At 39.2% G+C, this 13,896-nt stretch overlaps 1 protein-coding gene across 1 annotated transcript in view; it reads right to left on the bottom strand.

Moving 5' to 3' along the window:
- CD81 (CD81 molecule) overlaps positions 1–13,896 on the bottom strand; it is a 1,063,451-nt gene that overhangs the window by 594,628 nt on the left and 454,927 nt on the right. The window lies entirely within an intron of this gene.

Here is a 13,896-nt window from a genome sequence, read left to right as displayed (position 1 = left end):
AAGCTACACAATAGAAGGAGGAAACTAGTACAGAAAAGAGTAAAATCCCAAGAAGGGAAGACATCCCTGATCAGTATCAGCAAGAAACTACGATCCCTCATGAAATCCTCCAAGGCGAGCTTCGAAAGAAAAATTGCCAAGGACTCCAAAGATAACTACAAGGCATTCTTTAGCTATGTCAATAATCTAAGTGGCAATGCTCAGATCTGCTCGGAGTTAGTTCAGAATGGCACAAAATACACTGAACCGAACAATATTGGCAGATAGGTTCAGTGCAAACTTCAACTCCCTCTCACCCCCAAAAGGGCCTATAACCATACCAGAAGAATGTAGAGCCCCTGAAATCACAGACACTCAGGTTAAAACAGCCCTCTCCAAAGCCAAAAACACAGCATCAATGAGACCGGACGGTGTCCCAGGCTGCGTTCTACACAAGCTCAAAGATGAACTAACCCCTCACCTAAACACACTGTTCAAACTCAGCCTCTCCACAGGCTACGTACCCATAGAGTGGCACACAGCAATGGTTATTCTGCTCCACAAAGGTGGAGTCAAAACAGACCCCAGAAACTATCTCCCTAATAGCCTTGGTCTGCAAGGCTATGGAGTGCATCATCATGGAACTCATTAACAGAGACATTGAGAACCTCCAAACACTGGACCCTACCCAGTTCGGCTTTGTTAAAGGCAGATCATCCCTCCTAAACCTGGTGGACTTCTTTGAGACAGTTACCAAGGCTATAGATGAGGGAAAGGTGATACACACAGCCTACCTAGACCTTGCAAAGGACTTCAACACCATTTCCCATTCTGGTATTATAGACAAGCTCACCAGACTGAACTTAAACCCCTATGTCACAAGATGGGTTGCCAACTGGCTCACGGACAGAACCCACATGGTGAGAGCTGCAGGAGTTAGGTCTGACTCTAAAATGATTACAAGTGGCATTCCCCAGGGCTCAGTCCTAGGAACCCTCCAGTTCAGCATATACTTTTCAGAGGCACAGGCAAGCACAGGAGGACTATGGCTAACCAAGTTTGCAGACGACTGCAAACTTGGGGCTATAACTGACTCTCTGGTTGACACAGACATCCTCCAAAAGGTTCTCACTGAGATGGATACCTGGTGTCAAAATCATGGCCAGAAGCTAAATGCCAAAAAAGTGCATAGTCATCACCTTTGGAAAAAACAAAGTTCCCACAAACTACCACATAGGTGGTAGTCCTCTAAATACGGAAAAAATAATAAGGGATCTGAAGACCCAAGTAGATAGTAATATTTCTTTTGATAATCACATTGCCAAAGTGGTTAGAAAATCCTTCTATGTGGCCCACCTAATCACAAAAGGGTTTGCATCCAGATCAAAAGAGGTCATTGTGCCCCTCTACTCATCACTCATCAGACCCATCAGAGTACAACGTCCCATTTGGGATGTACCTTACAAGACACCTGCAACAGCTGGAAAGACCACAGAAGTACCTCACCAAGAGGATCACTGGCCTCAAACAGATGCCCTATGCAGCTTGACTGAAGAAACTCCAGCTGTACTCGGTTGCATACCACCTACTCAGAGGTGATCTCTGCCTGACATACAAGGCCATGTCCAACCCAGAATTGATGGACATGCTCCACCTAAAGAAAACCTTATCCCCTTGAGCCACACGGTCTAGGGATCTAAACCTCACCACAACAATAAACAGGATGTGCTGGAGGGATAGATTCCTGTCCCAGAGACAGCCCATGCTTTGGAAAAAGATGCCAATCTACATTAGGCAGAGCTCCTCACTAACACTCTTCAAGAGAAACCTTGACGAGTGGATGGGAAACAGAAAGTTTACCCCGGGGATCACTTTGGTGGCTCTGCTGGACAGAGGCACAGGAAACTAATCTAAGGGGGCAGCGAAAGCCAACACATTCTGGCTAGGCTTATAAATGCCTTCGAGCAAATAGCCTAGTACCAACCTATGAACACATCTCCTTTATTTCCTCCAGTATCTTATTCCACTTTTCCTCACTAACATTTTTACCCCCAAATATTATTCCTAACACAGAGATTTAATCGAGAAAGATACTCTTCCTATCTTTATTATATCACCCACTCCTTTACTTCTTTCTTTACTTAAAGCCACGCCCATTATATTTAAACTCTGATGTACACAACATATGACTTCTTTCATCCAGACTTTGTTTCTAGTAATCAATATAACATCTGTAAAAGTAAACATGACTGGGATTTTTATGCCTCCATTAGTAACACCTCTTATGTGCAAACTTGCATCTCTGGCTAATATATTCATAGTTAATGCAAATAATATACTACTCACAGGACATCCCAAAGATATGCCATTCTTTACATCTATTTCTTTGCTTAATCATTCATTAAAATTCTTACTTTATTTCTATTACATGCAGAATAGACATTCTTAATTTTCTTAGTAATGTTATACTACTCTATAATTGTCCACAAAAGTTCATGTGTTACTGCATCAAAAGCTTTATTTAAATCTCCTATTATGATCTTGGTCTCATCAGTCCTGTTTATGATATCATCCACAATTACCCCTGACTATGGATAATGATTCCTGACATCCCTTTCCCTTTAAACTTTATATGCTATCTTCTATATAATACTTTTCATATTACTTTCCATTCTCTTCTGAACCATTTTCATAAAATAATCTTATCTGTATAGTTCAATACTATAGGTCTCCAATTTTCAATTTTTTTGTCTTCCTTTTTCCATACAAATTTAAGTATATTACTACATAAATCTTTATACATAAATCCTTCATTTAACGAATCATTCATAACTTTTAAAATGTATTTTTCTGCCAATCTGTAAAATTCCTATAAACTTGGTATCCTAGTCCATCTGATCCTGAAACTGGCTATTAAAGAACTTGTCTAAGTATCTCATCTAATTCATATAAGGAAATCTCATTTTTCAGTTCCTGATTTTCTTGTTCAGACATTTTTTAACATGCCGTTCTTTTTTGCACTTTCTATCTTGAAACATTTTCTTTGCATAATTCATTATGATATTCATAATGTATTCCTGAGATCTTCTTACCTCTCCTTCCGTCATCTTTCTTTTCTCTCATTATACTACTCTCTGACTATGCTACTCAAATAAACTGATTCCTCTTCTTTTTTTACCTTGTAAATAATATCTTTGCTTAAATAATAATTCTTTAATTTTCTCTTGATTTTTTTCAAAAATTCTCCATTCTGTCACATAATACTCTCTTATCATTCCTTTCCAAACCCTTTAAAGCATCCATACACGTTGTTTTAGAATTTATTTTTCTCCTTTTATTATATCTGACTGCCATTCTAAAAAACATATTTTATATTTTTCTTTCAAAGCTAGCCACCACTCAGAGCAGTTTTATAACACACTGTGGTGGAAATGTGATCTTTACATAAACACTTTTTTCCCCATTTATTCTTTTTATTCCTTTCCCCAATCTGACATACTCTTTATTTTCTTGTATTCTCAGTGATCTGAAAAAGCCTGTTACAAGTGTCTCTCAATATATATTTAAACCCTGTGACATAATAAAATAATGTATTTCTTTCTTATACATACCTCAACTATATGTCCACAAATTATTCCAAATCTTTAAATTGCCATATTTTATAACTTCAAAAATGTGTTATTTCCTCTTCTCCATTTTTCCTGTCAAATCACAATTAAAATCTCCCATTAATATTATATTCTTATTAATTACTATACAATTCAAAATTTTATGAAATACAGTTTCCCTTTCTTTGCCTGTAACACTGACATACAGTGCTGTAATTCTATATACCTGATTATGCCATCTGAGATGGACAACAGTTAATCTTCCCATCATTGCCAATGTTATGTTCAATATTTTCACTGACTTTCTACAAATTACAACTATGCCTGAACATAGTTCTTTCCTAGGTTCCACATTGTATCTCCTCTGCAAAGTCTTTGTAATCTCTCTTCTTGTGACAAAAATCTTACATCTTCCACTGTTAATACATAATCATCACACCTACTACACCAATTTAGGATGCTTATTCTTCTACTTATATTTCAATACTATTTGCAAATTCTGAAAATATAAGTGGTGCATCACCATTCCATAATCATCTGTTATCATAGACTGTTAATAACATCTTTACAAAGTTTGCTTAAATGTCTCTCTAAAATCTTTTTTTCTACTTCAGTTTGAAATTGAACATGTACTTCCTTTTTTAATTTCTCTGTGAAATGCTTTAACCACATAAGAATGTGTTACTATCAGTGGCGGCTAGTGACTTCAAATTAAAGGGGGGATGCAGAAGACAGCTGCATGGGTGGGGGCCAATGGGAAGGGGTGGGCCAACTAGAAAGGGGTAGAGCTATGCTCAAAACCACAACAACTGGAACTTTAAATACGCTGTCCTAAGTACCAAACCGTCATTACGAGAGTCCAATCAAGACAAAATGAAGTGTAGAAGAAAACAATATTTCAATGCATTGGCTACATGACAGCTTATTTAATATCTAGATGGAAACACAAAGATTGCGAGGCATGAACAAATAAATTAACTTTTTAAATACATTACTGGAATGCCAGTCAAAATCAAGTATAAAAAAAACAAGCAGCACTCAAGTCAAACCACTTTTCCTTGCAGTGCAGTTCTAATTATAATTTATATTCAGCTTTATAAAATTACCAAGTAACATGCTGAAAGTAGCAATCTGTGATATCCCCACTTGTAAAAATGTTTCTTATCCAAAAAAGACCTGCTGCCCGACAACAACTATCTACTTGTTTCATGAGTAAGACATGATCAAAGTAAAAAATGAACAGCAAACAAGAAACAAGCTCAAGATAAATTGCTTAAAGGATCGCTGCACAAGTTATGGACCACACATAATAGATTTATTAGCATTCTGTTTGGTTTATGGGTAAAGCCTGCAAAGATGACTGCAAGTCTCCAACAAAATGTAATGAGATTCTGAAAATACTGTAATCCTGTCCTTTATTACAAATACTGTCAATATGCATTTCATTACCCAAGGCTTATACGTTATCTAGTTATGTAAATATTCTCTGCATGGCAACAAAAAAGTCTTTCAATATTGGTAATTCTTTAACAGTATGCTTATTAAAACTTACTTGAATCTTACAATCTCCGACAAACTTACCTGTTGGTAATTAAAGCATTGCTACATAAACACAGAGCAAAAGGGCACTGCGACAGCATGCATTTTCTGAATAAGAAGAAGCATAAATCAATAGTATAAAAATATGACAGAAAACCAGAACATTCTGCAAAATCAAGGACAGGTGAAAAGCCACCACCATACTTGTGTCCCCCATGGATGGGGGAATACTCTGCACACTTACACTGCATAACTGCTCCTTGCCTTGCTGGACACATCAAGAGTCACTACATGGGGGAGTGGGGTGCAACAAGTATGTCACTATTTGAAATGTTTCTGGCTGATGATGATGGCTCTGACACTCATTCCTCTCAATCTCAGAGCAAGAAATCTGGGCAAAGCCATACATAGAAGTGGGACACAGGCCCACAAATAAGGACAATTTTTAAATTTGCTCTTGTAAACTTAGAATGATAACAGAATAGTAGTAGGTCTTGCATTAGTATGTATTTTCTGAATGGTATGAAATCTGAAACCCAAATGTCTGCCATTATTTTCTAACTTCAGTCTTTAATGATTTGCCACTAATTTGACAGAAAACCAGAATTTTATGAAAAACGGACCAAAAATGGGAGGGAAAAATATAAAATTGCCACACAATACAGCTGGGAACCTGTCAAAGAAGGGACACCTTTTTAATATTAGTACTGTTAACTTGAGCAGCTGACAAAATTAGAGAATATACATGCATTTCTGAAATAAAAGTAATCTATAAGTGCCGGTGTTTTCCCCCCACTTTTCTAACAAGGCAGAATTTAGATTTCACCAATTGGATGTACATAGACAGTTACGCTTCTATCTACAAAAGATATCCGGAAATCTGACCAACTCTTTGTCTCCTTTTCGGAAAACCGATTGGGTTCTCCGGTATCCAAGGTCACGCTGTATAGATGGATAGCCAGTTGCATCTCTTTTATCTATCAGGCAGGAGGTATAAATTTGCCATTTCCAGTCAAGGCACATTCTACGCGGGCTGTTTCTACATCTACAGCCTATCAAGCTAGATTGTCAATGGATGATGTATGTGCTGCAGCTACTTGGGCTTCTCCTCACACCTGTTTCTTATTACAAATTGGACGTGGTCTCCAGGGGCAGATCTTCCTTTGGCTCCACAGTTCTCAGGAGTATTTTCCTATGAGCCACCCAGGAAGTAGGTGCTAGGGACGCTGTCCCACGGGTAAGAATGTAGGCAAGATAGGACTACATAACATCAAGAAGTTATGTACTCACCATAACGTTCGATGTATGTAGTCCATCTCACCTCACATTCTTACTTACCCTCCCACCTTCCCCCTGCCTGGAGGATTTGGAGGTTAGGTTGTCACCTGCAGAGTCCCTTTGATTAGTTAATATTTATATGGATGTGAGGTGTGAATGAAGTGCATAGTGTTTCACAGCAAACTAGATCTGGGGATATGGAGCAGTGCACCATGGGATACCCTCTTAGCCCAGCCAATAAGAGACTTTGAGCTAATAAAATCAGCCAAGTCGGAGCCGATATTCAGCTCCAAACCTACGGGTAAGAATGTAGGCGAGATAGGACTACATAACATCCACAAATTTTATGAGGAACAATCCAAAAGTAAGAAGCAAAAATCTATTCATTCTGCAAAAATCTGGACAGTTGAGAGGTATAGTTTAGCGGGGGCTGTCTTGAGTTTGCTGCCCTTCCCCCCTCACAAAATCATGGTCGAATGGAGCCTCTCCCCTGCAGCCATTCCAGTGCCCCATTCCTTGGTTATTTCGCCCCACTTACCATAAACACTAATGTGCATACTGCTTTACTTCTGCAATGATTTGGATTTCATTTGAAAGCTTTATTTTGCATTTTACAGCACAAACAAGAATAAATATCTGCTAAACAAAGCAATGCAGTCTCACAATGAAAATAGACTTGGCATTAAAACTCCTCTGCCCTTGAAACAAGGACTTCATTCAAACAGCATTGAAACTCACATTCGAAGAAAATACATTTTGCCAGTGGCAGACAAAGATTAACTTTGGGCTGTTTTCACATCAAAGGCCCCTTGCACATGAAACCTACACATGCTCTTTGATACACCTTCCTGATTGTATTACATTATATTCCTTGTACAATACAGCACAGTTGTTAGAGGGTGTATTAAATTTATTGTTTTGAAGACTTTTCCAATAAACAATGAAACAAAATGCATGCACCAATAATGACAAAACTGCCCAATTCAGAACATTTCCATCATAAAAGTCTACTCAGACTTCTACAGTCCACCAAATAACAGTAAATATGCACAAACTCTGAAGTAGTAAATGTCATCTAAATAATTCCACACTAAAGAAATCTGTAACTAATGAAGAGGTTGCTGCTAGCAAACAACTTTATATTTCATTGTTTCATCTACAAATAAAGTGTCTGCTGCCCTTGAGGAATAAGTTGCTTATGTTGCATTAAAAAAATGATAAGCTAGTAATATTGAAATAGGGAATGGATGGCAAACTGATAACAGGTCGATAGTTACTAGGTATCTTCGCCAAAAGGAATGCAGCATTCACCCCCTTTTACAACACAGTACAGTATCAGCAATGCATCTACCTACTGTGGGAGTAGAACCCACAGCCTTCTGCATCAAAAGCAAGTACACTACCTGTTGTGCTATTAATACAAGCGGACTCAACATAAGCAGCACTACTCTTTTGTCCCTGCAGCTCTCAGCTCCTTGTAAAATCTACTCGACATTCAGCTGTATCTCTGAACTTTGCAGCACAAGAAATCTGGAAAAAGCCAACATTTATTTGGGCAGGGGTGGGAGACAAAAGCCCAAAAATCAGGGACACATTTTAAACATTGCTTGCATAATGTTGGAAAGTTGCTAGAATAAAATGCTGTGTTACCACCAGACATATCACTGCCAAGTCTGGAACCCAGGACCCTGTGCAAAACAGTCAGAGCAACATACCACTATGCCAAATCAGCTGTTGTATGAAAAAGAGGAAGATTGAAACTTAAATGGCTACCATTTAGTGAATTCAGTTCTCACCGTAGATCTCAACCTTAGCACAAAAAACCTGGATGAAGCCAATAATGGGGGAATACAGTCCAAAGAATAGGGACAAATATCCATCGTATAAACCTTAGAACATTGCTAGAATAAAAGGTTTTGTGTTACCATGTACTTTCTGAAGAATATGAAGTCTGAAATTCAAATGCCTGTCATTTTTATTTAACATTTGTTAACCATGAAAGTCCGACTTGGAACAAAAGCCAATTTTCAGCACAGGCCCAGGGAGAAAGACTCCAGACACATGTTTTTGTAAGATGAGAGGACATGCCAACTCCACACAGAAGGCATCCCAGCCAAGAATCAAACCAAAGAAGCTGTAGCTGTCAGGCAACAATGCTACCACTGCACCACTGACTGTGTAAGGAAACAAAAATACAGAAACCACAGATTTTAAGACGAACAGAACAGAACAAATATGAGGCAAAAATCTGTACTAAGATGGGAGGACATGCAGACTCCACACAGAAAGCACCCCAGCCAAGAATCAAACCAGAGAAGCTGTAACTATCAGGCAACAATGCTACCCCTGCACCACTGACTGACTAACAAAAATACAGAAACCATAGATTTTATGAGGAACAGAACAAATATGAGGCAAACATCTGCAAATTTTTTAAAAATGGTGGTGGGTAGGGAATTCAGGCCCTTGCCACCTGCATGCAAGGTACAGGGTTCAAGCCTGAGGTATTCCCTAACACACCACCATGAGTTTTCTCTAGCCACCAGTATATAGCAACTGGGGCATTACACACACACACACACACACACACACACACACACACACACACACACACACTAGAAGCTCACCTTCATCTCTTTCCTGCTGACGAGCCCGAGCATAACACATCCATTAAACCAAGAAATCCAGTCCTCTATGATATCCATTGAGCTCTGTACTGTAGACAACAAATCACGCTAATGAAGTCTTGTGTACGTTAGCTGCAGCGCTAATTAAATGCGATTGGTCCAGCGCACCTCGTTAGCTGCTGTGCTAGTCAAATGCACCTTGAGTGGTCCAGCCTGCTGCTGCTGCAGTCCGGAGTGCCTCCATTCTGTGACATCAACACCGCACAGACTGCTGGGCATCTGCAAGGCAGAGATGCCTTTCCTCCTATCTAGACTGCTGAGAAAGCAGTCTGAGTGTTCCCGTGCGTGTGCGCATGCACGGAGTACTTCTGGGAATTGCGGTGATCGTAACATGTTTTCTTTACTTTGTTTTTGTGTTTCATTACTTTTTTGTTTTCTAGGTGGGAGGGCTGTAGTCCTATAGCACGAGCCACACCTGGTTACTATTCTTTTTCTTCTTATACTCCCCCAAAAAACTTTTTATAAGTGAACTAGTCTCAAAAGTAATGTCACAAAATGTCTCTTTATGAATAAGAATAAAAACTCTTACCTCCTGAGCCTTCACTACCAATAGGACCGTTACATTATCCCAAATGTCATACCTCTCCATTTCTTTTTATTCTTTGTTCTGAATTCTCACCATACATTTCCATTGATTGTTAAAGTTTCCTTTCCCATTAATCTCTCACCACTTTCCCTGCAGTTTCTTTAACAGTCCTGGCATATGATTTCATTGACAATCTTATTTCAAAACAGTTCCAATTCCAACAAATTAATTTTGTCCATAATTTCACCCCATGAATCATCTTTTCTGCTCTCTGGCTTGCTCTGCAACAATTCACTCAAATATCTTCCTGCAACTCTACTCTCTGCAGGGTTATAACAACACATCCATCATTGTTATGAATGCTTGCTTCCAATCAAACAAATTCTGCTGAAACAGCTCCTCAGAATCTTGTACAGCTTCAAACACTGCACTGGCATTCATCTTTGTGCTATCTGCCATCTACGATCTCCTTAAGTACTGCTCTCCCGGCCTCCACAGCACTAGGAATGGAACACTCTCCTAAAGAGTATGGAACATTTCGCAATGCCATGGCCAAATTCCCCAGCAGTATAAACACCACCACTGGGTCTCCCTTAAACAGAAGCCACTAGTCTAGTGGGACTAACCTGTTCAACAAAGGAAAAATAATTGAATTACTTAATTTTTATAAGACATCTCATTCTATCTACTTTAAGGGCACACTCTCGAAAACTAGCTTAAGGTAACCATTAAGAACCTCAAAGCTGAGTATGAACTTAAAATTGTCACTAAAACCAGAACTAACTACAAATATTTATTTAACTATGTCAGGAAGTTAAGTAGCACCCAACAATGTTTGGTGCTAGTCCACAATAATACTACACAAACTGACCCAAAGCCAACATCTAATATCCTTGCTGACAAATATAGTGCAAATTTTATTCCATCAACAGTTATAGCTATCCCACAGACCCATATCCCCATCATCTTCTTCAGTTACTATACAACAGGTTCCTCTGCCCTCTCAAAAGCTAAGAACACCTCATCCATACACTTCAATAATATGCAATGTTGTCTGATTATCAGTAACTTCATCTCAAAATCCTTCGGTCAGTGAAAGCAATTCCACAACCAGCAACAGCCTATCCCAAGGTGCCATGATCTGAGAGTTGTGTATATTTAGCACATCTACTGCAACCAATGAGGACTTGGTGAATTGTTTCTAAGTTATTTTCCCTACAGTTGATTCAGTATGAGAACACTCATCTATTTACCAACTTAACTGAATAAATTACCTGACACTTCAAAAAGGCATCTTTATTCCCACAGGGAGGGCATCAGAGAGTAAGAGAATCTCTACTTGTTGTTGTTGTATCTTTCAGCTTTTCCCGGTTAGGGGTTGCCACAGCAGAACTCCGGTCCGCTAATGATTCGCAGTAGATTTTTACGTGACGAGTTGCCAGCCCTGATGCACAATCTTCAACGAAGGTACACCCATTCATGCATGTCTCCACACAGAAGACGCTCTAGCTGAGAAGTGAACAGGACAAAGCCTTACTGTGAGGAGACAACGCTACCGCAGCACCACCACCGCAGTATTTGTTGTACTATACCTGCTAAATAAAGTAATTTTATCTAGACTAATCTTTTGTCCTCGGCTTCTCGTTAGTCTTGTCTCTCTTTGAGTGACAGGTGAGATAACAAATAAGACTCAAGCTTTCTGGATTACTTATTTATTTTTTTTTTAAGTTTTCCATGAACCTGAGGTGGAGAAAAAACTAAGAAGCTAAAGACAGCTACTGTGTTATGCAGATAAATTTACTTCAGAAATGCACAGGTAAGGTTGCAGAGGAGATGTGATCTTTGGAGATACTGGGGAAGGTTCTAGAAGATAACAGTGTCCAAGTGGAATTAGGAGAAGTTTGTTATATTTAATTTAGGAGATACTGCTAGAATTTATGTCCACTTAAGTGACACTGCATTACTTCAATGTCCACTGCATGCCCGCAGGAAAAAAAAAGACATTTTGCTCCCAGTTTCTAAGTGACCATTGAACCTTCACCCACACAATCAAATGACCCATTCTTTTCCTTAGGAAGGCAGAGGCCTATGCACTCCTTCTTTCCTTCCTCCTGAAATGAGGGCTGAGCTGCAGGAGCAGTGCCATCATCTTATCTGTTGATTCAGGGGGCTGCCTCTTGCAGCCCTTCCAGTTCCTATTTGGGCAAACTCACAATACCCCAAGGGAATTTTTGCAGTAGGTATAGGCAAATATGTGTCACCCCCTTTTATAAAATATGTTCCCTAAAACACACTGCCCTTTTTAAAAAGAAGGCCCCAGCTAATCTCTGGTTGTCTTTACTGCAGAAGATGCTTATTATTTGAAAATGTGCATGCTGATTGGGCAGGCCAATCAGCATGCACACTGCAAATCATGTGATCCCAACTGAAAAAGAACTCAGGCCATGCTTGTAAGTGGAGACCTTAAGGTGTAAAAATAACTTCCCTACTCTCTCATACAGTACAAAACTGTTCAATGGAACAGAACTATACATAACGCAAAAAAAAATGAGCACATCTTGATAGAAGTATCCTTAGAAAAACTTCATGGAGATGGAGTCCCTGGCAGTCTAAAGAAGTCAGAATCAACAATATATGTGCCCATAATATTTGCAGCACTGCTTACAGAAATTGGTTTAGTATAGTTGACAGCCATGACACACACAAATAAATGGAATCTGTGGAAACAATACATTCAGAATAATATTCAGGGGTGATACGTTAGGGAAGGTAGGGCTTGAACAATCTATGCAATGTTGAACTGAATAATTGTTAAGACAAAAATCATATTTATATAACATGTACAAAGGGAAAAAAAATCACTGCAATGGTTTGTTTTCTCTCTCGCAACTGAATGAGTACTCATGTCACTCTGGAATGTTTGATTTCAATAAAGTTTTTAAAAATAAAAAAAAAGAAAACTGAAACACCAAGTGGAAAAGATGTTCACAAATGTGGTAAGCCAGGGCATGGTAATTGGACCTCTTAGGTGACATTATGTGTGACTTTCCACAATATCTGTAAGGAAAAGTTAACCTTTGAAATGACTAAAGTTATACAGTAGTGGAAGATGTATGTATAAAGGATGAAAAAGACTTGACAAAATAGAAAGAATTGTCTAGAGACATGGCATCATAAAATCAAAGCAAAGTAATGCACTTAGCAATGAAAAACTCAACTGGGGGTATACAGATTGAGGGGAAAACTGTATTACGAGTAAAACAGCAAAATTCCCGGGATATAGTGATATAGCATTGTCGCCTCACAGTAAGATGCTGTCCGGTTCAATTCTCAGCTAGAGCGTCTTCTGCGTGGAGACATGCGTAAATGGGCGTACCTTCGTTGAAGGTTGTGCGTCAGGCCTGGCAAGCCGGTACATAAAAGTCAACTGCCAATCATTAGCGGACCGGGGTTCCGCTGTGGCGACCCCTAACCGGGAAAAGCCGAAAGAAACAAACAAAGTGAAATAATGATAAGTAAGAAAAGCAGTAGTACAGCAAGAAAGCCTAATGGAACTCTATGAGTTCCATACTTATTTTCTTTAGTTTGAGTCTGATAATGGGGTTGTTCATTTGGACCAGCCCGCAATGCACTGGAGGATTCACCACTACAAGCTGCTATGATGCAGACCTCCGCATCCAGAGGACACAGAACCGATATAAGCAATTTAAAGAAGCGTCACAGAGACAATGGTATGATCTGCAGAAGCTGTAAGACAAAAGAAAGACACAAGAGCTTAATATGTACAGTGCTGAAGAAAGAGGAAAGCAAGGTTACAGGACTGCACCTTATATATGAAGACTATCACTTGAGACTGGTTACTACTATTAAAAAATACTTACCAGGAAAAAACGACATACTGGAAGCACCACGTGGCTTTATCATAAGAATCATTAATGTATTCATTCATACAAAGACAGGTGCTGACTTTCTGGAAACATGGACAAAATTCTTGGCTAGGATTATAAGGGCCTCTGGGCCAATAGCCTGGTATCATGCTATGAACCTATGAACCTACAAGACTGGCGGATATGGAACAACCTTCCTGAAGCAGCAGTACAGACAGAATCTACAAAATTGAACAATACACTAGCAGTTAATTTGTGTCAGGACCTGGGGAGGTGGGAATGAACAGCACCGTCTTGCACACCCCGGGAGGAAAAAGAGGCTGCAGTTGTTCTTGGGAAAAGTCCTGAGCGTCACATTTGCATAGGCAGTCCATAACACCGTAGGTGTGAAC

This window comes from Protopterus annectens, chromosome 9.part0 (genome assembly GCF_019279795.1).
Source record: "Protopterus annectens isolate FY-2018-M chromosome 9.part0, PAN1.0, whole genome shotgun sequence".
NCBI classification, from domain to species: domain Eukaryota; kingdom Metazoa; phylum Chordata; order Ceratodontiformes; family Protopteridae; genus Protopterus; species Protopterus annectens.
Note: the sequence above shows the minus strand (reverse complement) of the source record. Positions and strands in the feature narration are given on the sequence as shown.